Source organism: Rhipicephalus sanguineus, chromosome 10 (assembly GCF_013339695.2).
Source record: "Rhipicephalus sanguineus isolate Rsan-2018 chromosome 10, BIME_Rsan_1.4, whole genome shotgun sequence".
In the NCBI taxonomy this organism is placed as follows: domain Eukaryota; kingdom Metazoa; phylum Arthropoda; class Arachnida; order Ixodida; family Ixodidae; genus Rhipicephalus; species Rhipicephalus sanguineus.
The window spans coordinates 6,169,399-6,184,736 of NC_051185.1; positions in this window are offsets into that span (position 1 = coordinate 6,169,399).

The following is a 15,338-nucleotide window of genomic DNA, read 5'->3' on the forward strand; positions in this document are numbered from 1 at the left end:
CGCGCGTCGGTGTCGGAGAGCGCGTGAGATGCTGATCACTGATCCTCGCGCATGCGCAGCACGGCTCATGACGCTGCACGCGAAATAGGCTCCGGCTAGGCAAGTGTAGCTAACGCTACAAAACATGTTGATCCACCTCGTAACGCTTTTCTCAAAGCCATAAAATACAGCATGGAAGTACTCGCTGACTGCTTCGCATGAAACCGATTCCCACAACGCATGGGATCTGTCGAATTTTATTCCTTGCATTCGTCGGGTCAACGCTGCCGGTGTCGGTTTTTTTCTTAACGCTCTTGCATTTCAATTAACCATGTCTGTTCTCGTTGTTAGTGGGTAGATATAAACTGCCAATCACCTGTGGCGCATACCTACATACCGCGGCCCGTGACACGCGTATATGCCCCACGTGTCTAGAGGAAAGGGTTTGACGACGTACGCGACAGGATTTTCATGTTATTCATGTCACGACCAGACAGTCATATTCGTCAAACCCTCTTACCCTCCTATACCAATTTGGTCTACGCCAAATTATGGAAGCGATCACGGGAGCACCCAGACGCACACAGACAGACAGACAGACAGACAGACAGACAGACAGACAGACAGACAGACAGACAGACAGACAGACAGACAGACAGATAGATAGATAGATAGATAGATAGATAGATAGATAGATAGATAGATAGATAGATAGATAGATAGATAGATAGATAGATAGATAGATAGATAGATAGATAGATAGATAGATAGATAGATAGATAGATAGATAGATAGATAGATAGATAGATAGATAGATAGATAGATAGATAGATAGATAGATAGATAGATAGATAGATAGATAGATAGATAGATAGATAGATAGATAGATAGATAGATAGATAGATAGATAGATAGAAACGCTCAAAGTGCCTTAGGTTCGCTAAGAAATGCTTCGCATTTAAAAATTTCGGGTGGTAGGCGTTTGAACTCCCCGATACACCCCCCTACCCCTACCCACCCGGCTACGCCAATGCACAAAAAGTACGTTTGCATCTTATTTTGAGCTTTGTTTCATCTCCTAACTCCGTCTCCTGGCAGCAAGTCTCCGTTGAGGGTAACGATCACCCGTGGTATTAATATGTGTGATCTTGTTTCCGATAATAAAATTGTCATGGACTGCCATTTTTGCGCGACCCGGCGTCACAGACGACGCACTCCCCCGCTGACCGGCGGAACCGCTTGCTCTTGAATAAACTGGTCTTTAGAGCCGGGAAGCGCTGAATGGGGTGTTCTTCGAACGTTCGCCGCCGACGTTTGATCCTTTGTACCTACGGCGGCGTCGCAGGGTCGTGGAAGGCCGCGATGTGTCCCGAGCAAGCTGTATACTGCAAGACGCACCGGCTGAGAGCCAAGGAAACTGACCATTCCCACGGGCAGACCTGCTGGTGGAGAAGCCCCAACAGGTTGTCACACTCACTCAGTTGAGAACTCTCTCCTAATTAAAAAGGGGTGTGGTCAATATATTTTTAAGGCAGAGATTCTAACAATGAAACGCGCATGATTGGACCCATGTAGAGGTCCCTTTTTCCCTCAGGAAGAAAATGAGGGGACAGGAAGGGTGATTTAAGCGCAGGACTTTGCCCTGCTAAGCCTTCTAGTTGCTGACCAACATGGTGTAGAAGCAGATCAAGAAGTATCCCTTCTAGAAGTTCTTCGTGTGGCTCTGTATCGGCTGGCCACCTAAACTCAGCCGTTCGTCTAGTTGTGACGCGAAATTAACGTCTGCAACGTAGGCATCGGGACTTCAATCTCGGGTTAGCTCAACCTGGCCGAGATCGCCCTTCAAGCACTTCAAGCAGTTGTGCCAGAACTCTCTCTGACTTCTCGCATCCGATCGTCATGGACTCAACGCTGCCGGTCATCACAGGTATGCCTCCACCTGTATATATCATCGAACTTTCTCATCAGTTATTCTATTGTTTGTTAAGTTTGTGTAGTTTGTAATACTTCTCTCTTGTGCGCTGATTTATTGATTTTATATGTATTTTGTTAGTTGGTATTAAGTTTTGTACTGATCCCTTGTGCTGCAATATCACTCAACTAAAGTTGTCTGTTTTGTCTCACACACGTCCCTGATCTCTTTACTTTCTCTGCTTACGTACGGAACGACCTAAGCTGCTGTCAATCCCGTCGCCAGATTGTATTCTCCGGATCTGCATATTGGGCAAATTAGAATTGGCGTGAAAATTGCCGGTGACTGAAGTAGTACGTCGTGGAGGAAATAACCACCAAGGAACCGCGCCGGACTGTAGCCTCGGTGAGTCCGGAGCTCAGACGAGGCGCTCCCTCCAATTGCGACACCGTTCAACAATAGACAGGCTAAGCGACAGGAAATGAACTTTCGAGATCCCGAGCACTTTGCTAAATTGTGCTTTGATGAAATGAGGCACGAACTACGCTGTCTAGTTAACATCGCCATACATAGCTCCTTGATGCCGTGCAAAAGTAAAGAACCGTGATAATAAGAAAAATGTGTTGCTTTTTTTTTCGTTCCTACAACAATCTTACGTTCTCAAAGCAATCCTCTTCTTTTTTCATTTTTTTTACGTAGAAGTGCCAGACTCACTATGGGGAACTTATCACCGCCAAATTAAATTACGCCGGTTAGAAAGTAGGCGGTTGTCGCCGCGGAAGCTATTTGCTTCAAGTGGCGAACTGTGTCGGTAGAATCCCACTTTTCATTATTGTGTTCATATCTTTCCTTAATAATTTATTTACCCTCGAAAGGCGATAGACACCCTCGAAGTTTGTTACACATCTACGATGTGGAAATTAATTCGTATCTTAGTTATTACGCTCTGGTGCTAAAGCGAATTACTCTTTTCTGTAGACTCACACTGACAGTATGCTGGTTCATTTCCTGAAAACGAAGAATTAAACAAAAATGTTTGAGGCAACCTAACTTCCTTGAGCCTTGAACAAAAGTGTACATTTTGAGAAAAAAAAAGATATTTCACTTGGTCAGAATCGAAATATGATTACGAGGCATGCCGTAGGCGGGGGACAACAGCTTAATTTTGACCACCTGGGGTTCTCTAACGCGCACCTAAATCAAAGTACATGGGTGTTCTCGTATTTTGCCTCCATCGAAATACTGCCGCCAAGGCAATGAATTTAACCCGCGTTCATTTGCTTAGAAGCGCGAGAACTTAGCGCTAAGTTATGGCTAAGCATCAGCGGCAGATGCCGATTTGCATAGTTTGGCACAATAATACCTAGAGGGAAATCAAGATCGAGATGTGCCCATCATTCGATCGCTTGGTATGCATAGGTCTTCTTGGCCAAATTTGAACGGCATCCGTCGCGTGGAAGTTATTTTAATTCGATGTCAAACAGCGTAGGAGAAAAAACAAAAAATCGGCTGCCCTGCAACATCGACACTAGTGCTACGTGTTCGGTGTGATACATTGCACAAAAATCACCCCGAGTGACGATACGCTAGTAACAATGACGTCGACGATCTCTGAGTGTGTTTGGAGCCGACTGCCAGCCATGCTTTCACTCTCTTTGCTGTGTCGAAGCGTGCGGCGTGCGTTTGCGGGGCGCACATGCACAATACGACGACTGGCACCCGGCGAGGCCTATTGTTCCGCACCCCTCTCGCTTTGTTGTCGGGCTGCTCTCGAGGTAGTTTTCGTGAGGGGTCACGCGCTTAACAGGTTTAACCCATACCGAGGCACCCACATACTTTCAATCTCTACCGCGCGCGGGGCCCCGATTTGAAAACCGCGCTTTCTACGTCACCACAGCTTGAGTGCACGTGGTCTTTGACGCTCCCCGCATGGGTCGCTAGTTTCTTGTGGTTTTTAGGCGGGCGTTTTGAAGGGACGCTAAAATGGTCACAATTAACTACGCTAGAATTAGTTATACGATACGCTAGAGCATTTACAATTTAACTTAGGGATTACCAGACCCAAAGCTACAAATTACAGTAAAAAAGTCACCAACAAAAATTTTGCTGTCAGGGGTCCTTTTTAAGGGGCGCCGTTGCCGCGATGGGAACGACGGTATATGTGTCTGCGAAGCTTGGCTGGTGTTGCGCGAGGCTTCGGCTGAAAAGCGAACACGACTGCGCAAATTAAGCTTCTCTAAAACAAAACTTTTATAAGCGGATCTTATTCACGCGTAATAATTACAGACTAAAAGTCCGCCCACATGTACAGCATAACGAAACAACTAAAGAAACAAACAGACGACGAGCAGTCGCAGAGTGAACGCTGGCTTTGTCGTCTGCCTTCTAGGTTTAGCGGCCGTTCGTTACTTCTCACGCTTCGTAAAATTGTACATCAACTCATGAGTTTCCAAAGTTAAATAAAACTTGTTTCTGTGCAATGATAAAAAAGAAATAGCTTACTACGCGATCCTTCAGTACGAAATCAATCATTTTGACGGAAGGAACGATAGCCAGATGCGTCTTCGAGGTGTCCGGGCTCTTCGTGAACGATACCAATCTGAGCCAAGTCCGAAGCTCATGCATACAACCGCTCACTAGCGCCAGATTTCTCTCTAGGTAATTGTGAGAAACTCTATGCCGATTGCTATAAATTATTTATAGCTCAATAATTTTAGTTACCCCTCGAAGCATAACGGAAAGCTACACGGTGTCAGCAATTTTCATTGAACAAGCCGAATGACAAAGTGCTATCCCAAGAACACTTAACGCTTAACTCAAGCGTGGCAAGCAAAAAAAAAATGTAGCAAAAATGATCTATCGATGTTTGTCACAATAATAATTGTGGGTGTTTAACGTTCCGAAACCGTGCTATGATTATGAGGGACGCCGTAGTGGAGGGCTCCGGAAATTTCAACCACCTGGTAATATTTACCTTGCACCTAAATCTAGGCACATACACACACACACATATATATATGACGTTCTACGCTTTACCGCGTTTCCTTGTTAACGCTACACTAAAACCATAGTCCCTTGAGGGACTATGCTAAAACTTTCATTGAATTCAGGAAGTCTGGCTTTAATGACAGACTGATGCACGTCTAATGCGGCGCGTCTAACCAGGCGTACGCAAGCTAAACAGGCGCGTTCGTCTCGCCGCCCCTGACCTACTTTCGCCGTGTGGCTCAGTCATCTTGAATTTGCCGCGATGCGCCGGTGGCCATAGCGACGGGAGATAAAACATATAATGTCTTGAAGTTGCGTCGCATCGCCGGTAGATATCCGCTGCCGTCATCGGACAGATAGGACCGCGCCGTTGCTATATTTATCTGCAATCGCGCCCTGCGAGCAAGCTACCAAATCTCCCCACCAAACGTGTTTAAAATCTTACAACGTGCGTGTGGTTAAGACTGAGCTTTCGGACAATGTATTCCTCGAGCGGGAAATGCGGCACTCTGCAAATGGACTGTGAGCCTATGCAGCCGTCCAGCATGCTCAGGCTTTCCGTTCGCTCGTTAACAGTGTCCGAAAACCTACCGCTGCCAAGGGCCGTTGCAATTCTGCCTTGGAAACCTGACCGACGCGCCAGCACTGCCGTGAGTGCACCTTCTTATGTCTTTCGCCTCCGTTCTTTGGGAAAGTAGGTCGCACAAGTTTTATGTATTTACATGAATGCATTTTAAACGCGCGTAACATTTACCATGTTCGCGTGCTTTGAAATGTGTTACATACCACCGGGTGTCATTCCGTGGGGTCTGTCTAGCGGTGCTCTTGCGGTGGTACAGCATCAGATTGGAGAGTCTACTTGCACGTCAACAGCTCCGGCTCACGTGACCTGTGAAAAAAACATCATTAGTAGAGCCAGCACGTCGCTGGCGACCCCTGCTCTGGCAGTGGTGATGCCGTCAAAACTGAAAACCGCGAAGCGCTGCGGCGCAGGTTACTCGCCGTGCCGCGTAAACAATATACGACCGTGGCGAACTCGATTCCATAATTTGTGTACAGGTGCCCACAAAATAAGTCGGAGCGCCGGAACGGTGGCCGCTCGTCGGCGGAGCGCGCCAGTGAAAAAGTAGTGTCATATGGTCTGAGCATGCGCGATATCCCTAGCAAGCTCACCTCGCTCCCCAGTGCATCTACATAGGTGTTGCCTTGCTCCAAAAGAATAGAGTTGGGTGCCTTTTAGCATTTCACAGGGGGGCTGTGCGGATGCGGTCTCTAATAATAATATGTGGCGTTTAACGTCCCAAAACCACGATATGGTTATGAGAGACGCCATAGTGGAGGGCTCCGGAAATTTCGACCACCTGGGGTTCTTTACCGTGCACCTAAACCTAAGTACACGGGCCTCAAACATTCTCGCCTCCATCGAAAATGCAGCCGGTATTCGATACCGCGACCTTCGGGTCAGCAGTCGAGCGCCATAACCAATAGACCACCGTGGAGGAGGAAAAAAAATGCGGATGTGGTCTCTAAAACGCTCTTTGCTCGCGTTTGCACGCGGTGGAGCATACGTGCCCGTGCATGCGCCTAAATCGGCATCGGTGCGTTTGAAAGCAACAAAATGATTCATTAATCCCGTAATGTGACCGTCCGGTCACCCGTCGCCGGCAACACTTGCAGTAGCAAAAATTAGAAAGCGGCATGCATATATATATATATATATATATATATATATATATATATATATATATATATATATATATATTCACCCAGCACCTGGAGTAGCATGTCAGGCGAATAGCCAGGCTAACAGCTCCAGCTTTTCATTAAAACATTTCTCTCTCTCTCTCTCAGGATGCGCGTAGTAGTTTACGCTATAATAAATTTATTCTAAGACGACGTGAGGTACGACGGTACGATGCTTTTACAGCACAGGCGCGTGAGCGCGTATTTACAACAAAGCGCATGAGCGCGCATTTACAGCCCAGGCGCGTGAGCCAAAGACAGAACTCCCGGCAAGGCAAACGATGATAATGATCCCGATGATTTGCATGTTCAAGTGAAATGATGAATTACACAATCAGCGCTCTCAACATTCAGGCAACGACCCGATCATATGCACATCATTCCACCCTCATTCACCTTCCGACTTGCGCTTTCAAATCTAAGGAAAATAAGAAGCTAACCTCGTTTACTGGGCATAGGTATATGTTCCAAACCTAAAGCTTCGTCTCCATGGCAACCGCTGAGAGGCAATCTCATATGGGACGCGCGTGGCATCCATACCTGAGGATGCTGACCGCACGGCGTCATCGAGATAGGAGCTCTAGCGGCCACTACTATACGGCAAGCTGGCGCGGCTCCTTTGCTATATCGTTTCCAGAAGCCGGCGCGCTTTCTGTCCGGTAATGGCGTTTTCCTTTTTGCGAGCCGAGATCACACAGCGTAAGGCACAACTCGACTGCCGCCATTCTTATCGTTTCAGCCCAGCGCGAGAGACGGGCTGCTCATTGCGTCCTTATACTTTATGTCACAAAGAACAGACTGCTGGGCGAGTTGGTAATTCATGATGAATGAAAATAGCGTAAAAAACGTAGGATAAACGAAAAAAACTACAGCACAAGCGCATGCGCTTGTGCTGTAGGCTTCTTCTTCTAGTCCTACGTTTTTTCGCGCTATTTTCAGTCATCATGTCACACAGAACAGGTGCAATTGCTGACGGCCGCCGGCGCCAATTATGTGCCACCCACTGCGATCGCTCGGTGACGACCAGTGGTGTAGCCAGAAGTTCTTTTCTTTTTTTTCTTAGGAGGTGGAGGTCCGGCCATACTTTATGTGTGTTCATGCTTCTGTTTTTCTTTTTTTTGACAGTTAATGTTGATTCGGCGAATTGGTACATCATATTCATGTATAGCTTCAGCGCAACTAATAATATGACCATGAAGGACATCCTGTCGCCTGTCTTTTCATTCCTTGTTTATGCCCCCTTCCTTCATGTGCATACTGGATTGCGCTAAAGCTATGCAAGAATAGCCTGTTTGTATGTGTGTGTATATACACACGTACGAAACTCAGAAGAAGGAAAAAAACGCCAGGCCTGCACGGCTCACGCAGCACAGTCGCAGCGAAAGCTAGAGGAGCGGCCTTTCCAGAGCCCGTTGCAAACGCTCTTGGGGCGACTACTTCAAGTACACTTGCAAGTAACCACTACACCATGAATCATCATAATTTTTGCGAACTAGGGTAGCACCAACTATGCCATTATTCTTCATTCTGCGGAGAACTGACTCTACAATTGGCTCTATAAAGACCGCTCGTTCCAGCTTTCGCTGCGACTGTGCTGCGTGTTCCGCGCAGGCCTGGCGATTCCTTTTTTTTTTTTTTTTTCATTGCGCGCAATAGCGGTTACGGACAACTACGCCATCAAAATCGATTGTTGTGATCTCACAACAGCTTTTGCTGCAAAATTCCGTGGGAGGAGAGGGGGGGAGGGGGTCAACCACTCAACTCTCCCGCCCCCTGGCTACGCCACTGGTGACGACGGCCACCAGGGGCGTAGAACACGAGACAGTGGATTCGATTCCCACTCACTATAGAGCCGCATTCAGGTGAAGAAGGCAGAAACGCCCGCATTTTATGCTTTTGGAGCTCCTTGGAAAAAAAAAAAAGAACAGCTCCGCTTCGCGGACACCGATGAAACAGCAAAGCTGGCGGCGTTCCCTTCGTTATAGGCAAGCGCATTTCTTTGTTTTGCAAGTCTTTCAGGTATGTTCTATCACTGCTCTTTATTAAACACTCTTTTTTAAGCTTTGAGGTGGTACTTGGTAGTTTTATTGCATCTTGACCATACCGCTCTTATACACAGTTTTGCAAAAAAGCCTTCGCTTAAGATGCCCCGATATGTTGTATCACTGCTCTTCATTAAACACTCTTTGTCATTGCTTGGACTAACTGTTGCCTTCTTCGTCCTTAATGGACCCTGTTGTGAGTAGTGGGATTTACCCTATTTCTGTGACACTTACGCGTTTATGATGGCGATAGTTTTTTACCGGTCATACGTTTTACCTCCAGCTTTAGCGCCTTCGCTGTTAAAAAATTCTAACCTGATAGATTGGCAGTCGTATCGGAAGCTTATTGTGCCATCATTGCCAGAATTTGGGGACATCTGTAGTGGGAGCCTTCTCTCGTCGGCGAGAACGGTATCATGCCGTAACCGATTGAGAAAAAGGCGAAATAAGTCATATCTGATTAAAGAAAACTAGTTATCGAAATCTATTACTGATACTATACAGCAGAGACCCACTGGAACATTTTGGTAAAATTGCCGGATCGCACGATGAAGCACGTGTCTTCCCCAAGACCACATGGGCCGAACTGTAAGATATTAAATATTCTGGAATTTTACGGAATTTTCTCCACGCAACTGGAAGTTTACCATAAGTTCCTAGTAGGTCTCTGCGGTATAGAACCGGGAGTCGATTTTGTCGACTAGTTATTTTTTTTTCGTCAGGTATTTTCTTTTCCGCCTATTTCCCATTCACTTACAGCAGGGCGCCGCTGCCACCGCCACATGTACACGTCCGCAAATGCTTGTTTTGCGAAATTTGTCGGATATTTACGAGTGCTGGACTTATGAGCAGCGCATTTATATGCACTGCCGTGGTGGCGGTTTTCATCTGTAATGTCACTTCTCTTTGCGTCCTTTGAACTTTGAGAAAGCACAGAAATGTGTGAGTCATTCCACTGACTCACAACCCGATAAGAACAATTCTAAGGTTATGGGTTCGGATCCCACGGTTGGAAGGGCGATTTTTACTCCACTTTAATTCATCTCAATTTACCTCACAATTATAACGTTAAGGTTAAACTATTAATGTCCCCTATTCTCTCCCTGTCCTAATTTTCTCTTGGATTCATTTTGGTTGTGTCTAACATAGAAACGAGCCCCTCGTAAAATCCTTCTTGTTTTGTTCATCCACAGTTGCGGTATTTCGAACCTCTGATTCCCTCTTTAACGTGCTCCTAATAAAACCATCCGTGTTTTTCCTATCTGACAATACAGGTCTTGCGTTTTCGTGTCGGGTAACTCCAGGCGATCCTGGCGGACACTAGAGTTACTGTGCTACCGCGATGAGACCCACTATGTCAAGGCGAGTACTCACGCAGGAGGGTATAAAGAGTTTTTAATATTATTATTATTTACGACATGCACTTTGGCGAGGCTGTATTTTCTGGGATAAGCCTAACCGCTTTATTCTAAATCTTTTTAATGATTTTACACTTACCCGCTACGCTAATGGTGCGGCAGTTATATAATATTCAAGGTTTGATGAGTTGCTAAGAATTTCAATTAATTAGATCAGAAACTGCATGAACTCTACAGAAGTTCCAACTATGTTACAGCAAGCTTTTTATCAAGAGGAATTTGTTTTCGCTAAGACAACCTCGTATATATAGTTCCCCGCACAGTGGACCATTTGCTAGTAATTATCGCGTAATGACGTTTAATTAGATAATTATAAAATATCTTCCAACTCGACAGATTCCATTATAATTAAAGTCTGCCCCATACTTTGACTTACAGTGGAAGGGGGGGGGGGGTGCTGCGGTACACCTTCGCCCCCCCCCTGCCCCTGAAGGGGAACCCTGCGCAAGCATATGCAAATAAAGAGTGTGCAATTACCCATTTGTAACATATGGGTGCTGAAACTTGAAGGATGACAAAGAAACACGTTAAAAAACTAAGTACCATGTAGAGCGCAGTGTAACGGAAAGCGATAAGCATCGCATTAAGAGATCGGAAGACAGCGGAGCGGGTCAGACAACAAACAGTTGTAGCTGATATTGTTGATAATAAACGAAAGAAGTGGACCTGTGCCGGCCACGCAGTGCGTAGGACAGACAACCAGTGATCATTTAGAGCAACGGAGTGGATACCAAGAGATGGGAAAAGAAAGCGAGGACGGCAATAATAATAATAACAGTGTGAGCACAATATTCACAGCATTCGTCCTTCATCCTCTTCACCTGTATGTAATCATCACCACTGTGAGCGTCTTCTTCGTCCGAAGGGCAGGTCAGGTGGTTCTGCCGAATAAAATTCGTCGAGACCACGGCTATGCTGCTGCAGCAATAATAATTATTGGCTTTACGTCCCAAAACTATGACTATGAATGACGCCGTAGCGGAGGGATCCGGTAATTTGACCATCTGGTGTACCTTAACGCGCACCTGAACCGAAGCACACGGGCCTCTTATCATTTTGCCTCCATCGAAATACGGCCGCCGCGACCGGGATTCGATCCCGCAGCCTTCGGGTCAGCTGTCAAGCACCATAGCCACCAGACAACCGCGACGGGCGAGTGGGACAGCAGGGAACAAGATGAAGCGATTAAATTAAGAAGTTCACCGAGATAAAAGAGAATCAGCTCGCGTTGCAGGGTGAATTTGAGATCGCAGGGAGAAGCCTTCGCCCTGGAGTGGCCATCAAAATAGGCTGAGGATGACTATGATGGTGATGATGATAGGATTCAAATATTTATTACTACGTTCCAACGTAAATTAAGGATCTAAGCGCACGTTGGGTAGCTCCTACAAATGATATCGCCCACGCCTTCCCACGTCAGCCTTCGCCGGCACGCAAAAATCGCTGCAGAACTCCCCTTACAAGCTTAGCTGCAAAATAAATTGTACAGGCCCCGTTAGTGAGAGCAGTTCGGGAGAACCCGCAAAAAAAAAAAGTCTAGTCTTAGAGGGTCTCACCACAAAGCCTGCTCCTGCAATTCTTTTAAGGAACTTGTAAAACGGGCAAAAACATCGCAAGCGGTTCAGTTGGGCGATAGTCGATATTACTTCTAGTGAACGGTATTGCCTCCTCCGACTGCAGTGGGCGTTAAAAGCACCGAAGCTCTCGCGAATAGTGAACAGCAAACTTCGTGTGTTAAGCCTAACCCATTACGGGGCTTGGTAACGGAGCGAGAGTTGCTAGTATCTGTCTCTCTTTCTTTTGGCTGAATCCAGTTTTGATAATCTAAATAATGGTCGTGTACGATGAGGCGTTGGGCAAGCCTTCGTTCATCGAATTTACTGCGCCTATCTCAATGTGCGCTGGAAAATATGTCGCTAAACACAATTCGATCTATTAAAATGTAAAAACAAAAACAAGTCTAACGCAATATGCTGAAGATAAATCGCAAATGGCGCCTAAAAGCTTCCTGTATTTTGTCAGTGTGTTGAGACAGTTTTATTAAGCGCAGAAACGAGACAACAGTGATGCACGGTGAACTTTCGAGATAAAAAGAAACAGGTTGCACGAGGATACTAAAAACGGGCTCTTTCCTCGGTTGAAAGGCGAGTGTTTGAATGGGCGTAATTTTCTGAATACACACGCTTTTTTCAATGCTTGAGTATCGTCTTTATTAACACAAAGGAAGAGGGAGTTGAAGGCATCATTAAGGCTTTTTTTCATTTCATGCTCCTGCCACCCACCATCTCGGTCCCTAATACATATCTTCTGGCAACTATATATTTAAACATTTTATGTGGGGAGCTGAGTTGCCGTGGTATTAAACTTATAATCACACTTAGCGTTTCCATTCAGGAGTTCTTTCATCCTCGTGAATGAGGACAAGACCAGACGTCATGAACGAAGATAACCAGACAGCGCAGAAGCTATTTTCTTCCACTCGATTACTTTCCTCAATATCACTAAAGAGTATACTTCTGCGCTGCTTCTTTATTTAACCATGCTTTTGCTTCCTACGACCCTCTAGCGTGCTTTTAAAGACGAGCTAACAGGCCGCGTTTCCGTGTTTTCTTGCTTGTTTGAAGAGATTAGCTTTTTTTTTTCTCGTGATTTTCATGCGACTAAGCTATAAAAAAAAATTTCCGGCGAGGACGATACTCCGTAATTCAAAGTGTTAGCGCAGCGGCGTGCTTGTTTTGCTATATATATTGAAGTGGAGAATTTTAGAGAAACATGCCTATGCGCACAGTTACCGACAACTTAGTTTTTTTTTTTTTTTGAGATTTCACTACTCTGATTTTTATAATTATCATCATTTTTTTTCTTTTTCATATTCTTTCTTTCTGTTTCGGCGGCGCCAACCGCAGTTACGGACAACCCTAAATTTTGTTTATCAGTCTGACGCTCTTTATTTTTACGTTGTTTTTGTATCTCTTTTGGATTTATTATTTTTCATTTAGTTTCTGTTTCGGTGGCTCGAACTGCAGGGCAGAACACGAGTTCAGCGTGGTTCGAGTCACGTGAGTCAGATCTTCTCGCGGTGCTAGTTCTCTCGGTTACGGCGAGGGCCAACGACACTAAAGCTAGGAACGGGAGCATGAGAGCTGCGCTCTAAAAGTCCACCTGCTCTTGATGACAATGTTGTTAAATATGTTGATAAAGGTGGTTCAAAGAGCTCATAAGGTGGTCCAGGTAGTTTTCGTGGAGAGGTGCTTAGGTGGCGTTGAAATCTAGCACTGGCATACAGCAACAGCCGCGTATACCACTGCTCTTGTTCTGTCTGTGCGGTGAGCTGTGGAAGAGAGCCCTGCTCGAAGCCGAAGGCCGGTACATTGCGCTGATCGCTGACATGTTATTACAGCTTTCAAACCATTGGCCCCTGTTGCTCTGCTACCCCTACTGGAGCAAATGAAACATTGCGATCACTGACCTAGTAAAAAATATTGAAGTTTCGAAACACCCACCGCTTCCTTCTTCTCCATTCAGCGCGCATACTGCCGTTGTTCAGTTAAACACGCAGTACGTGAAGCAGCGAACGGGCGTCCTTTTGACTTGGTCAGTGGTCGTAACTTTTCTTTGCAACGTACCTGACCAGAGGAGCTATTGTATACTAGTCTTGTGGTGGAATTATAGAAGAGCAGCTAGGGACTGTTGCGAGCCGTACCTCAGTGAACAAGGCTTCGAGATTTCACCTGAGAAATCTGCGTTGGTCGCGTTCACGCGGAAGCAAATGACGGGTTATGCTGTATCCATCAATGGAGAAAATATTTCTTACGCCAGGGCGCACAGATTCTTGGGCATCATCATTGATAGAGACATTTGCTGGAGTCCCCATATGGCCGATCTTAAGAAGCGCCTGACAGCCATCTCACATCTCTTCAACTTCCTCGGAGGGAAAACGCGGGGTACATCGGTGCATGCTATGTGGCAATTATACCGGGTCCTATTTCTCGGGCACCTGCGGTACAGTCCACCGGTACTTAGGAACACTTGTAATAGCAACATAACGTAGAACAGAAAACGCTCTGTGTCAGGCACTCAGTGTGTCTCGGACTGCCACGCTGCCCGTCAACAGCGGAGACCATCGCCATCGCAAAGGATCATCCTGCCACCATTCAAATAACCTTGAAAGCACTTAGAGCGCACACTAGACACCTTGCTCGTGCCCCTGCCCACCACCTAGCCTCGCTTCCAGGAGACCGGCCCGGTGCCCCCTTTTGTAAGAGGATTTCGAGAGTGCCTTCCAACAGTCTGCACGCCTCCTGGAAGAATCCTGACACCCCCTTGGTATCTGGACTGACCTTGGTGTCTGGAACTGGATTTCATCTGACAGTGCCAGTGAATATCCAGGAGGCGGAGTTCTCGTCGCCAGCTTTAAAGCAGCTGTCTCTATGGATGCTGCACAACGACTACGAAGACCACGTTAAACTGTACATGCATGGCTCGACAACTGTCGAGGGATCTGCAGGAGCTGTTATCTTCCAAGCGAAAGCCGAAAGCTATCATTTTAGAACGGGCGACTCAGGCTCGCCTCATTTAACGGGCCGCATTCACGAAATTTTTTCCCGCAAGTGCCGGGGCAGTGAAGGAGGTTGCAGGAGCGAGGGGACCGGGGGTTGCAGCTTGAACAAGATGTCAGCTAACGTTGCCATTCAGAAGCATGCCTTTGCCATATCTCATATATGGGTCATTTCATAAGGACATTTGGCATCACGATTCGAGAAACGTATTGATACCGATCTCCACAATCACTAAAATCTGTACGCTGATACAACTTTTGTTCCACTGTTACGCTTTAACAAATGGTGACCGCATTGCATTTCTGTCATCAACTTTACGCCGTGGTGTACAAGATCAAATGGTATTAGAAATAATACAAAGCGATCAGCATTTAAATGACAAAGGGCATGACAACTTTTCAGTGGCTTCCAGGCCACTGTGGCATCGACGGCAACGAATGTGCCGATAATTCTGCAAGGAATGCTCAATAAAGTGGCGTACAGGAAGGCATTCCTCTATCAAGAACCAATGCATCGTCAAAAATTCGCTCGCTCGCGCGTGATGTGGTACATTCAATGTGGAATACGTCCGGTTTTATTGCGATAGCAATCATATCGACAGTCTCGGCTGGTTTTTGCTGCCGCCGTCATGCAACGTATATGTATAAGTATGTACATATATATAAAAGTTTTAAAGAAAAATAATTCAGACGCGCGG